General features: G+C 41.2%; 1 long non-coding RNA gene across 3 annotated transcripts in view; it reads right to left on the bottom strand.

Moving 5' to 3' along the window:
* Positions 1-13,699, bottom strand: part of LOC113460231 (uncharacterized) — a 39,207-nt gene extending 25,508 nt beyond the window's left edge. For 2 of the 3 annotated variants that reach the window (XR_003382011.2, XR_012580044.1), the window contains exons 1-3: positions 13,561-13,699; positions 7,340-7,891; positions 6,706-6,787 (exon numbers count right to left, since the gene is read on the bottom strand). This is a non-coding gene — a long non-coding RNA (uncharacterized LOC113460231). Of the gene's footprint in view, positions 1-6,705; positions 6,788-7,339; positions 7,892-12,393; positions 12,507-13,560 lie in introns of all 3 variants that reach the window. The other variant, XR_012580045.1, reaches the window with a different exon arrangement.
* Positions 13,700-13,750: the final 51 nt, after the last annotated feature.

Genomic DNA, 13,750 nt, shown 5'->3' with positions numbered 1-13,750 from the left:
GATTTTACAGAATAAACAAAAGTCAGTTTACAGAAAAAAAAGAAAACAAACTAGTCCAAGTAAGAATATTTGCCTATATGAAACAGTCATGGCAGCTCTTCAGAATTTTATTGCCATTTGTTTGAAATTATTCAGTTATATCAGCTGCCAGCCTGATAGGATGAGCCAAGTAAAGAACTTGGTATGGGCTTGGATACCTGTCATTCTGTCAGGGCCTGATGTAGGCCGTGGATAAACTGCTAGGCAGGGTGCCAGTAGCTCTGTAGTGGGTAGCAGGAATTTAAAAAATCACTGATCTAACCCCTGTAAATAATGGGTTTGTACACAAACTCCATGCCTGAAGGCAGGCTTACTGACCAGGGTCATAAATGTTCTACCTCTGTTTCTGGAATTTTTGCAGTGTGTTAGGACCAGCTCTGGTAACTAAAAAAGCAGTGAGAGCCTTTTCCTGCATGGACTTCAGTGGAAAATAGATGAGGCCTGAAGTAAGGCAAACAACTGCCTGCTAGTGAATATGCCCTAAAGCAAAATGAGGAATGGTTCATTTTCCTTGTTCATTTTCCCAAGCTCAGAAAAAGACATTTACAAGATGCATTCAGCTGGGAGGATGGACCTCTGTTGAAATCCTGAATTAAAAGAGTTCCAGGCAATTTGTTATTCCTTCTTCTTGCCAAGATGCTACTTAAGTAAAACAGAGGTAAAGATACCCAGTCATGTAGGTGCTGTTGGGAGAGATGTTCTTTGTAAAGAACAGGCTGACAAGAGAAGTTGTGGATGTCCTGTTCCTGCAAGTGTCCAAGACTGGGTTGGATGGGGCCCTGAGCAACCTGGTCTAGTGCAAGGTGTCCCTGCCCATGGCACGAGGGCTGGAACTCGATGATCTTCTAAGTTCCTTCCAACCCAAACAATTCTCTGATTCTATGATGTGCTCAAGAAATACAAGCATCATGTTCCCTGCAATCAAGACACCTTAGAGAGAACAGAAGATGTGAAATTGAAAACAACAAAAAAGGAAAAATATTTAAGAACAACAAGAAAAGTAAAGCAATAAATATTACTTGTGCTATACCTGGCTGGGCACAGCTGCCACCCCAAGGCCATTTCCATTCTCTGACCATTCATTGGTATTAGTCACCAGACCTCCCTCCTGATTAAGCATCACTGTTAGGCTGCTGCTGCAAACAAGCAGAAATACAAAACCTGTTTTTCCTGGTGTATCTCAGTGAAGTCATGAAATCCAAGAGGCTCTCTTTGATCTACGAGTCCTTAATTAAAGAGCCACGTTGCATATCTGCTCCTTCATCTGACTCTTCTCATGGTACAGGCCTGTGAGGAAGGTATCAACTTTAATCCCTGGGATACAGACTAGAGTTGGCTTAAATTCTTGGTTTAGTAATTCAAATTTTAAAAGGAACTGTTGTTAAATGCTGTGATATTAATGCCTAGTAAATTCCTAGGAGTTCCAAAATACTTCAAAATCTATTGTAACATTTAAAGGAAGAAAAAATAAGGTCAAATAGCATATAGATGTCATGCATGTGTGAGCTCTCACTTGGCCGTTTCAGGGACATTTTTATGTCTCTATATTTAATATTTATTAAGAATAACATGGATGCTGATAACATTATCTTGAAGAAAAATGCTGATGTTCAATTTACAAGGTCTGGTGGGCCTGAATCTTCAGAGGAAATCACCTGTGTGCTTTTCCACAAGAAGGGATCTATTTTTACAGCTGCATTTGAAATTGACACAGAGGATATAGAAAATACCAGCGTTCATCCTGCACTTTAACAACAGACTCGTTTATAGGAGACCCACCCTTAAAATGAAGAAAGCTGTATAGAAGGATAAGCATCCAAACAAATCCTTGCAATTGTTTTAACAAGATGGCTTAACACAAACCTAGGAGGATGAATGAAACCCAATGAAATAAATAGAACAAAAATGAAGATATAAAATTATGAGCAACACATTTAAATGGCTTTTCTTAAAACAGGCATCTACTAAGATCTCAAAAAGACAATTATAGCTTTAATTTCTATCCTTATTAAAAACAGACTAGAAAATGGGGCTTGAAGAGACATACAGATGCACTTAACTAGAGGAGCCAAACAACTGCAGGTATTTGGTGGTGGTCACCCACAAATATGTCAGTTCCTTGTTGTATGTGAACGTTTTGGGATTAGGTCAGTAGCCCCGCTTTCTCCTTTAAGTTATGCCAATTATTTTTAATATGAAAAATTATAATTATGATTGAAGAATGCATAGAACAAATAGCATTTCATCAGCTCTTTTTATGACCTACATGATGCATTGTGCCTCACTGCAGTGTGAGGCACTAAGAAGTGGTGAAGGAGACAAAAGTGTGCCTGCAATTTGCCCCTATGAAATATCCACCTGCAGCTCATGTCAGGTATTCCTGGCTCCCAATAGCCCACTGGTCTCCTTTGCATATTTAAATTTTCTAGTAAGCCAAAGTGCATCCTGTCCTCACAACAAAGGGGAAGTTCAACTTTCAAAGTGATTTCTATCTAGCTTAGCAATTTAGATAACACTGTGCTTTGGGGCTGCATTTGACTCCTAGAAGAGACTTGTAGAGGGGACAAGGTCCTTCACCTCCATGGTCCTTCACCTCCATCTGACTTGCACACAAGATAGAAGTGGTGTTTTTCCTCTTCCCAAGTCAATGTTCTCCAATGCCAAACTCTGCACAGACTATTCATCTGTTTGAGCAAAATTCTGGCCATCAAAAACTGTGCCCAGTCTTATGTTTGAGTGAAGAGGGTAGATGATAAACAATCAACCAAAATAAACCCAGCCCCTTGTTAGACACCCAACTAAGATATGACTCCAGGCTGCAGAAAAAAATTTAGGTTGCACAACATATCACCTCTCTCATGTCCATTATTGTTCACAATGTTCATGTCCTTGTACAGCTTTATGCTCTCTGCACTAATTCCTAGCACCTGCTAGGAAGGCAGATGCTGCCATGTTCAAAAGAGATGCAAGTTCCAACTATAATGACACCTGAATAAGGGCTAAATATGGTGGTATAGCAACCCTCCATGGGAGTTTGCAGAGCTTTGGCAAACAGCAAGATGCTCAGAGGACAGCTAAAATGAGAGTCAAGGAGTTATTATTCTCTAGTTTTATGGCTTCTGTTACATGCCCCTGCAGAGAACGCAGGGACCAGCACTCTCTATCAACTCTGTAATAGAGATATCAGCTCACAGATAACTGAAGCCACTAACCCAGTCATGTCCTTCCTTGACAAGCAGTTTGGGAGAAATGGAAGATGAACACAGCCCTCAGTACAAAATCCACCCACTTCTCTAAGCACACCTTGCTGATTTCTCAATTCCCACCCCAAGCAGAATCAGCCTTAAGTGGCAGATTTCTGTTATGTTTCCTTAAGACCTCTCTACAGGGAATTATATGATTTTGCAATCTTTTAAATTATGTTTCACATGAGAATCCTGAGGAGCCTTGTAAACATTGATGGTAAATATTATTCAATACAGTACTCTCAGACAGAAAGGGATTTAGTAAGATGTCCAAGATCATGCAAGTTGCCTGTGGTTAAGCTGGCACCAGAAATGACCGACTTACACATGCACAAAGCAGAGATTCTTTGATGTGAGGAGCAGTCAACTTTGAAAGTCTATCTGATTTTTTTACTTCACCTTCACCACCTTGTATTCCATACTTGTTGTGCAGCTCTTCATTGCTATTGCTTACTTTATCCTTCTGAGAAAGAACAATAATTTAAATATTTTAAAATTTCTTTATCTAACAGCCAAATTTAAATCTATTTCAGTACCATGGCTGATCTTGAGAAAGAAGCAGAGAGGGTTTGAAGCTGGCTAAACTAACCCAAACCTAGGAGGCATGTATTTAGTCCTGCTTTTGGCTGACATCTTTTTCAATCAGACACTCTGTGTGCACTATGTTCTATGTTCTACATGTATATATGGGCACATGCCTCCAGTACTTTTATCTGTTAGTCCTGAAGCAGTTATAAAAATGTGCAGGTCATCACAGTGGTATTAGGGAAACAAAACCACTAAAGGAAAAAAAGAGCACAGAAGCTGGTCAATTTTGAGGTAAGCTAATTAGGTAAAACATCAGCTGATAAAAATCAAAGTAATGTTATTTTTTCAGCCAATGTTTCTTGCTATTCCAATTTTGCCATAAAATATTGCTCAGTATAAACTTTTTGCTGACCAGGCTAAGCATAAATATTTAAGAACACTAAGCCAACTCTTATGGCACTAACACAGGACAGCATCAGCATATAGCACTATCAGAAACAGAATTTTACTTCCAACCTGATAGGCCAACAGGGTCTGCAAATCCTTGCAAACATGCTCAGGTCCTATGGAAGGTAACACTTTGCTTGTAGGGAGACTTCATGATCTATTTGTGCCATAAAAGTTACCTACAACTAGATGATCAAAGCAGCTGACTGCAGAGCTTTGGGGAAGGTGGTAATATGGAAGACCCCAGAGCACTTGCACCACAGACAGTCTCAGGTATTCTCAGGTATTTGGATGAGCTCTGTGCTCTTCTTATAACAATTGCAGGCCAGGATCCAGAATCCATGAGAGTAAATGACAGATACATTTCAGAGAGTTCTCTAAAACAGGTAATTCTAAGACATGGTATGTCTCATAGGTGGGAAGACAACAGCACTTGTTTAAATAATCAGAAAATATGATGTGTCCTGGGAAAGCCCCAGACAGTAAGCTTTTTTGTTGCTCTTCTTTTTCTTGGCTTTGCAAACACATTACATAGCAATTGGAAGGTGACATACAGAGGCCAGCCAAAAAATGCAAACTCCATGTTTTGCTGCAGCATCTGATCTTCTGGACTTTGGGCTACTCAGTTCCCCAAGGAGTCAAGCAGTGATAATAACCCATTTAATGAGGAATAATGTGCCAGTGTACTATATTATACAATACATTGTAGCATATACACATGGAAAACTGCTGATTTTATACAGCCTCTTACTACTAAACCTATTATTATGAATGATGATTGTCCATGTAAGATTAAATCTGAATACACTTATAATGTTGCTAGTGTACAGGAACTGTCAGTTAAATAGCAAGATACAACAGTAGAAATTCAGAAACTGTGCTGCAGATACAAAATTATACAGGTTAACTTTAATAACTTGTAAGTAATTAATACTTACAATTACTTATCAGCAAAGATTTTTTTCATTTAAACTGAGCCTGCTTTATAAATTTCAATGTTTCTTCCTTGAAGAATTGATTACCAGTGTAAATCTTAACTATCCTGATACCTCCCCATTCCTTTATACTATTTAAGCAGTCTAGTTGGTAATCAGAGAGTGGATGATGAATTTGGAAGCTACCACATATTTTAAACACTTGTCCAGTTCTGTGCAGGGATCCTCCAGGGTGTTAAGGCTATCCTGTACTATGATAGAAGGCTTAAATATAAGCAGCATGAAGAAGTCTAGAGCTTGTCCTGTAAGACAACTGTGGCTGCAGCTGCACTATGGCAGGTATATTTTATTTAGTAAATTATTCAGAAACAAGAACTTAGTGGGTAAGAGTTGAAAACACAGAAATCCATGACTTCCTACTGGTCATTCCCTTCATCAAATCAATACAATAAGCCTGTAATGACAGACCAAGAAAATAGGAGCTCTCAAGAGACAGGAAAGGGTATGGACAGGTTAGTAGGAGCTGGTTGTCTCAACCCAGGTGTTCATCTGGGATTAGGAAAACTCCAACAGCTGCCAGACTGTACAGTGCACTTGCAGAAGCACTGGCAGAGTGCTGAAGAGAAGCGTGCACAATCCTGAGATTGCTGACACAGAAGAGTAAGAGGCTGTCTCTGAGCACAGGAGCTAAGGGTGGAATCAACACTCTGGCAAACTTAATAGCTCAGAGACACCAAGAGCATGCAACTCTACACCAGAGCGTTTCAGAAATGATTTGTTACAGCCAGAAGAAAGTGGATGCCCCATTTTCAGCAAACAACAGAAGAGATGGCACCGTTTCCTTCAGTGCCCGTTTATTTGGTTATGGAGCTGATCCTCCATGCTAGGATGCTGGATGTCTCTGCAGCACTTTTAACCTTCACCAGCCAAGGAATTTCAGTTCTGCAGCCCCAGTGGCACCTGACCAACTTCATGGCCAGCATTAGGAAGAAAATGAACAAATGCTTTTTCTTTTTTTTTTCACATGGCAATGTCCTTAAAGAAATCAAGAGATCAGTGCAGAGTAAGCAGTTCTTCCCTCAGATCGTCTGTCCATGTTTTAGGCAGAACTAAACTAAGATACAATGCCTTGTGAAGAACTTTTTAGTTAGTCCATTAGTTCTCTCATTCAGAGCAAAAGTGGGATTATGTCAAATATATGTGATCAGATGATTTCCAGTAGGAAAAGGCTTAATATAATACCTGAAAGCAGTTAGACACCCTGTATTCTACTAGCAAAGAGTAGTGGATCTGCAGTGGCTATGTAGAAAACCTTGTTGGCAGATGATCAGAGATAATCAGAGAAAGACTGGATATTTTAAAAAAAATTATATCCAAAAATCAAGGAGAATTATTGGTTGACAATTTCTCCCTTATGCTAATCCATACTTCAGTCAAATCAGACATTCAGAATAGCTATTCAGGTATTGCATAATTCTAACCACCTCTGCTAAGAGCCATATAACCCTTACCCTCTTTCTTCCCAGATGTTGGATGAGAGTGAGAAGCTGATTGTGATGGGTGCCTGACCGGCATCAATTTGCACAGCAGGAGCTAGACAGGAAGAAAACAGATTGCAGTGCTTAGATCATATATTAAAAGGCGAGTCTGCTTTCAAAAACACAAAGGTGCTTTTGGGGTTTTTTTGCTTTGTTTTGTTTTTTTTTTTTTTTTTTAAGAGGAAGACTACAGTAGCACCTAGAGAGCTGGAATGGGCTTGACCCCAACCTGTGGTTCTGCACTGAGGATTACTTACACTTGCTGAATGAAATGCTCTGGATGCAAATATTTTTGCTGGCGCAATATGTTATGACTCTATCACTCACCTTGAAAGAGGAGACTAAAAATGCTTTGATAAACGCTTTGAAACATTGCCCAGTTTCACTGGCTTTGTTCTTCTAAGTGTTTGTACCTCTTGCTTCAGCTGCAAAGTTATTTCATCATGTCCTAAAACACTGCTATGCAGAGAACTGCAGTATAACAAGCTGTAAAGTGGAGCATGTTGGATTAAGCAGCCAGCTGAGAGTGTAGACTTAACAGCAAGTGCTTTCTACCCTTTGGAAGCCAAACATTGCAACACAGCACATTTGCACAGCATGACCTTACCTTTACTTCTGAGAGACATGTTTGGTGCTGTCTCAGGTTTGCTTCCTTCCTTTGCAGTGGAGGCTGGTAAAGCAAAGCTTTTCTTGCATTGCTCTCTTCTGGTGGCAGTGATTTCACACTCTACACTTGGATTCAAGAGCACCGCTTCCAACCTCCTCTGAGACTTGGCTCCACCTGGTTGCACACTTTTGTACATTAGTGACTTCTGGGGCTAATTATGGTAATCAATGCCCTCACTGAGCTCTCTCCAGCAACAGGTTAGCATGTTGCCAGTCTCATACCCAGCAAGGAGCTGCAATTTCTGTCCAAGCTCCTGCAATATGCTGGCAGCCAGGGACTTACTCCATATGTTCAGTGGCGAGGGCTCATCTACCTGTGCGATCAAAGATGTTGGGCAGATCCTTGGGCTTGAGCCATTCAGAGTGGTTTCACACAGGGACACATCATAAAACTGGATATTTTTATTTTCTAGTTGTATCACTCTTTAAGAAAGCATCTTCATGCCTTTCAGTATGCTCCTCTGTACAGATGACACTCCTGCCTTGAACTGGGCTGAGGAGGAAAAACCAGCTGTATTATTCAGTGAGAGCAGTCCCAGGTAAAAAGCCCAGAAAGCAGACTGGTTATCTCTGCTGCCACAGTCGTGTGTGACCAGGCTGGCAGTGTGCCCCCACCTAGCTGAGACTGAGCCACATTTCCTCCCAAGGAAGACACTCCTAGACCAAGCTTAGAAACACCTGTGCAGAGCAGCATCAGGAGATTTGGTGCAGCCAATGCCAAACCAGGATCCCTGCTGAAGTGCAATACAATGTAATTTAACATGGTTATTGATTTCTCCTCTCCTATGTTAAATTATTTACTCTTGTTCCAGAGAATGATAACCAAATAAATCTAAACTTTTCCTTTCTTAGATGTCACATGCAAAGAACTTTTTGATGTAATAAAACTTTGAGTGTCTAAAAAGGTTTTCTCCAGCAGCTACTCATTCTATCTATCCTATTTTCTGTTGGGCTTTTTTTTTTTCCCAGTTTGGAAACTGTGATTTTCTGTGGTTTTGAGAGGGTCATATTTATTATAATTAGAGGCCTGCCAATGTGGAAAATTTCTTAATAATTTTTTTGAGTTCTAAAATCTAAAATACAAAGAAAAGTCTTAGTCTTCATGCCTCTAAACACAAACAAGCTTTGCTGTAACCATGCAGTTATCCTTTCCAGTTTCAATCGTAGCTTCCTTCACTCTCTGAATACATACAAATAAGTTCATAAACTGAAAGAATCTAGAGTAAATTTCTGAAATTCCAAAGCAAGTTCAGCAAAACAAGGTTTGTCCTTGGAACAAACATATCAGTTTAAAGCAAATGTGATGAGATCTGAACTTAAAACCCAGTTATCCTGGGAAGTCACACCAGAGGAATGCTGTGAACACTGGCTCCCAGTACATTAGTCAGCAGACATGAATGTCATGCAATCCACAGAGCTCTGCATCCAGCAATATGCTCCTGTTCAGTCCAAGCCAAAACAATAGAACAAAGCTGTTCTGTGGCATTATATAACTAACTGTTCAGAGTTTTTAAATTCAATATATTAGACTCCTGAAATGCTGGCAGCAGAAATGAACAGTAGGTATCACAGCTCAAGGAGGTAGTGTTAGATGTAGGACACTGTCACCTTCCCACTTCTCTCTCTCTGCTCACACTGCATGGCACAGTGCCAGAGTGCCAGAGTGGCTCTCCTGCTCTGTCCTGGCCACATCTACCTTGGGGGTAAGTTTTGTGCTTTCCTTGGAAAAGTAAGTTCCTTGCTCCCACCACTAACGGTGTCACACCATTACCTAGCAGTAAAGCCAGGGGGAAGAGCTACAGTGAAATACAAGAACAGTTCTGCTTTCTTGCCTTTCTCCTTCATTCTAGTTTTCATCTACAGCAAAATGAATGACTGTTTCCAATTTAAGACTGGAGGAGGTGTGAAGGTGAAATAGAAGACTATCCTGGATATAAAAGAAAATAACTGGTGAGAGAAATACACAGGTACTGCCTCCAGCACTGCAGCTGTAAACATCACTTCCATTACTCCCCAGAATGCAGAAGGGGTGGAGCAGAGAACCCAGAGGAAAGCTGTTACATCAGCAGGCTGTGGAAAAGAAATTGATAGTGTTTTTCACACTAAATTACTTTCTGGGTGAGGTCTTGAAAATTTTCTTCAGACAAGAAAAGAACCTTCACTGTGTGAATAAGAATACACTAATACATCAGTGTATTAAATTATATAAAATTGATTACAAACTCAAATTCAAAATATTATATATATATATATATATATATATATATATATATATATATATATATAAAATTTATTTATTATATATATATATAATTTAGGTTCATACCACTCTAAATTAGGGTTTTCAGGAGATATGACCTGCAGTTATTTCTGAGGCTATACAATGTCTCAGTTTGTTATCTGAAAAAGAAGACTGCTTCCATCTGCAGCCATGGCTCAGTGAGTCAATCAAGAAAGATGCTTTTATTATAAAAAATAATTTTTGACTCCATCATAAATACCCAAATATTATTTAAAAACAGCAGTCTAGGGTCTCTGTAGCCTTTCATCCCTTACCAAGACTAGGCACAGGCACAGAGATGTGCTGTCAGGGAATGCTCACTGCAGCATGTCCTAATGTATTTCTAATTTCTGCATTCCTGCCTAATGCAATAGCTCCTTGCCACAGAAATTTCAGGAGTCTTCCTGAGGCACTGACTTGTTTTGTTCACATGAATCTTGTCGTTTGAAAGCAACTGGAAAAGTAAGCTCTAAAGCTGACTTGCTTTCACATTTCACAGCATGCATCTATTGATGCAAACTGAGAAGCATTTGCTCTGTCCCAGTCTGAGTGCACACACAGCAGACTGTGCCTCCCATGGTGACTTTCACCACTCAGAGAGGAGAAATTTCCTTCTTTGCAGAAGCGCTCATGCATCCCTTGAAACCTGTCCTCCCAGGGACACAGATGTTGGGACACCAGCTGAGGCAAGGCAGTACATTTGGATCACAGCTGACAGGCTGTAATCTAACTGGTGTTCAGCAAAAAGAAGAAAAAAACTCCAATCACTAAGGAGCGTGGAAAGAAGACCACAGTGAACAGAGTTAAATGTGAATTTTTTGTCTGGTTTTGCCATGTTGATCTCACTACTTCATCTAGGTCATAAGAAAATTTTAGAGATGGCTGAGGAAGTACAAGAATCCTTTGTCCTCAGCAATGGATGACAAGGACCATCTTTCCTTCTAGAGTCCATAAGACGTATTTGCTCTCATGCAGGAAACATTTCCTTGTCTACTTCCAGCATTTAGGCCTAGTATTAAACCTCTAGTCAAAAAAAATTTCCCATTGACTTCAGTGAATTTTTACAGCTGAGTAAGGACTATGAGTTTTGGCCCTCAGCTAGGAAAAAGAGTATTAAAGTGTCATAAACACATAAATAATGGCATCAGTCCCAGAAATACAAACAGAAACAAATATAACATCCCACTGCTCAACTCTTCTGGGGGCTGATACAGGCCACTGACTCCCTAGCTGTCCTTGCACACCCTCCTTCCAGGATTAAACCACAGCTGGCAGGGACAGCTCCCCCCTCCATTCCATGCCATTTCTTGACACTTATATACGATTTGAAAACAAAACACGAAAGAAAACACAACATGCCCTAAGAAAAAAAGTCTTTTTCTGAAGATCATAACTGTGTTTGCTCGGAAAATAGTGCAATTGGAGCAGTCTCCTTAGAAGAAAAACAAGAGGAGGTGTCTCTTTGTGTTGTCTTTCAGAAAAGTGTTTCAAATCCTGCTGAATGTTTTGGACTGCATTCAGCCCTTCCCTTAATTCCCCAGCCACCGCCTGCCTTTGTCTGGGAGGCCGGAGAAGAAAAACAAATAGTGAGAAAACAAAAACCTCCAGCTCAAAATGGTACTCACAGGTCTCTCCTGGCCTACAGCCTGGCCAATGCCTTCCCCTTATCGTGCTGTCTAGTACAGCATGCAACTGGGGAAAATAGAATCCATTAATATAATGTGTATGAAACGCTAGGAACAGCTGACTGGCAATAACAGAACAAGGACAAAAAACTCTGAGCTGGTAAGGGCATTCTACAAGGTGTGTGTCACCCCCTGCATCCATGAGCTTAGACCCTCTGAAAAGCAGCCAGATGGGGAATGTGGAACCAGTTGTGGGCCTGTTCATGTTAATGTTTGCTTTGCCAGTGCAGTCAGGCCAGCTTCTTACTCCCACTTTGCAATTTTTTTTTACAGAGCATTCCTATTTTTGCACATTGGTTATCATGACATTCCCCTCTTAGTTATCCATATTCTCTTATATATGGTGCTAATTCTGGGTCTGGAAGCAGCATAACCTGGAAAATGCTTAACTTTGCTCTGTGCCCTCTCCCCTGAGAGCCTGATGAGCACAGCCTTGGTCCCATAACACCATCTCAAACTGTAGAGACTGGGTTAATCCTGCTTTTTCTAGCTCACTCACAGCTTGCTTTCACTCTGCTGGGTTTTATTTCATTCTATGCTGAGTTAAGCGTGACACCACTCTACAACTTATTTTCAGCCTACTCTTTTAAAGAAAGGAGGTTTATGTGGAGGTTCATTTTCAGATAAAACACGCCCAAACACAATGACACTTGGACACACTCTCCAAAAATTGTCAGCTGAGTAAGCAAGAGCAGCTCAAAGAAATGTCCCCACCTAAACAGAGACAGGCCAAACTGCTGAGCCACGTGGCACCAGCCATCTCTCCCTCTCTGTTGGGGTATCACAGTGACTGTGAATGGTGCCAGAGTCCATTCTGGGATGGAAAGAAATAATGCTCTGAGAAAACTGCCTTTGTTAGTTCAGCTGACCACAGAAACATTTATTCTGCTTGTGATTTTTTTTTCCTCTGATGCATTTCCAGATCTCACGTCTGCAACTTCTGCATGAGATTTATTCTTATTTTATCTGTCTCCAATATGTCCCCTTCTGTCTTCCCTGGGCTTCTGTAGACTTTATGGACTCCTTTACCTGTCACTTCACTTCCAGAGTCAACAAAATCCATGGTCTGGCAATCTGTTTTGGCACACACCAGATCGAATGGAACAGCAGCACAATCACTCTTTTTCAGGCTTTCAAAGGCACTGCAGGGGTCAGAGCAAGGGGTAGAGCAGTCTGATGTATGAGAGACTAATGGACTAAAGCAAACCACAAAATCACTGCTGTCAGATATCCTGGGACCATTACAGTGCCCAACTACAATAAACACACCACAGGAAGATGTAAGATGACTCAAAATGGAGAATTCAGGGAACTTGATCATTGATGCTCCCCCCTTTCTCCTGCCACCATCCACAATAAAACCCCAATCCAAACCAGCTCTGTAGAGTCTGCTTCTACCTAATTAGAAGACTAGAATGGAAAGCAATAAATCCAGAGTGCTGTAGGCAGCATTAGTGCACATGCTATCGTGTCATCCATTGTCAGTGTGAGAGCAGTGCATGGAAATCATGCTGCCATGACACTTGCTGCAGCAGGATGGCCTTGGATCAGTACTACAGCATTAGTTCAGTCCTTCTGAGCTCTGTTCTTGCCGGGAATTGTATCAGGCCAGGAGTGAGGAGATGCCCATGGGTATGAGCCAGGGAAGGGGCAGATGGAAACGGCCAGCCTGGGTGGGGCCAAGGGGGCAGAATTTGTACCTCAGTGAGGAACCAGGCACTACCAGCTTTCCCTACCAAAGCCTGCCTGCAGAAGCGTTTTAAAACATAGCTATGCAACACCAGGCCTGTTTTTAACCTTTATATGTTATAAATTATAATGGCACTATATTATAACATGCTATGTTCAAGTATAGCAAGCAGGAAAAGTATTTTTCAGCCAGCATGGTTATACTAGTAGGAAACCTGTGAAAAGTATAAACTCAGTAAATTAGTTTTAAGGACTGGGCTGATTTAATACTTCATTAGTGGGTGCTGGCAAATTTGGCATTTTGCCTTGGTTTTCTACAGAGTAGTGGAAATGGGACAAGGCAGTGTCCTTATCATGTATTAGAATCTTCCCTTTTTTGCTCTATGTGACTTGGAACAAGTGATTTTTTTTTCCCCCTTGTATTATTTTCATTCTGTACACCAGTTATCTCTCGCCTTAGTCACATTTCCTCAGTGCTCTCAAATGGTAAAAGTCGAACACTCTTACGTGCTGTAGGGGACCGTAGCAGCTGTTCCTCCGGAGGGAAAGGGCTGTTTTTATGAGATTTCTGCTTTCCATTTTTTATCGCACCGCGCAGCCGGGACCGACCCCGGCCCCGGCCCCGCCTCCCCCGCCTCCCCCTCACGGTCCCTCGCGCGCACCCCGGCGGCGGCGCGCGTGCGCGGCGGAGGGCCCG

This window comes from Zonotrichia albicollis, chromosome 4 (genome assembly GCF_047830755.1).
Source record: "Zonotrichia albicollis isolate bZonAlb1 chromosome 4, bZonAlb1.hap1, whole genome shotgun sequence".
Taxonomy (NCBI): domain Eukaryota; kingdom Metazoa; phylum Chordata; class Aves; order Passeriformes; family Passerellidae; genus Zonotrichia; species Zonotrichia albicollis.
The sequence above is the reverse complement of the archived record's forward strand: the minus strand, read 5'-3'. Positions and strand labels throughout refer to the sequence as shown.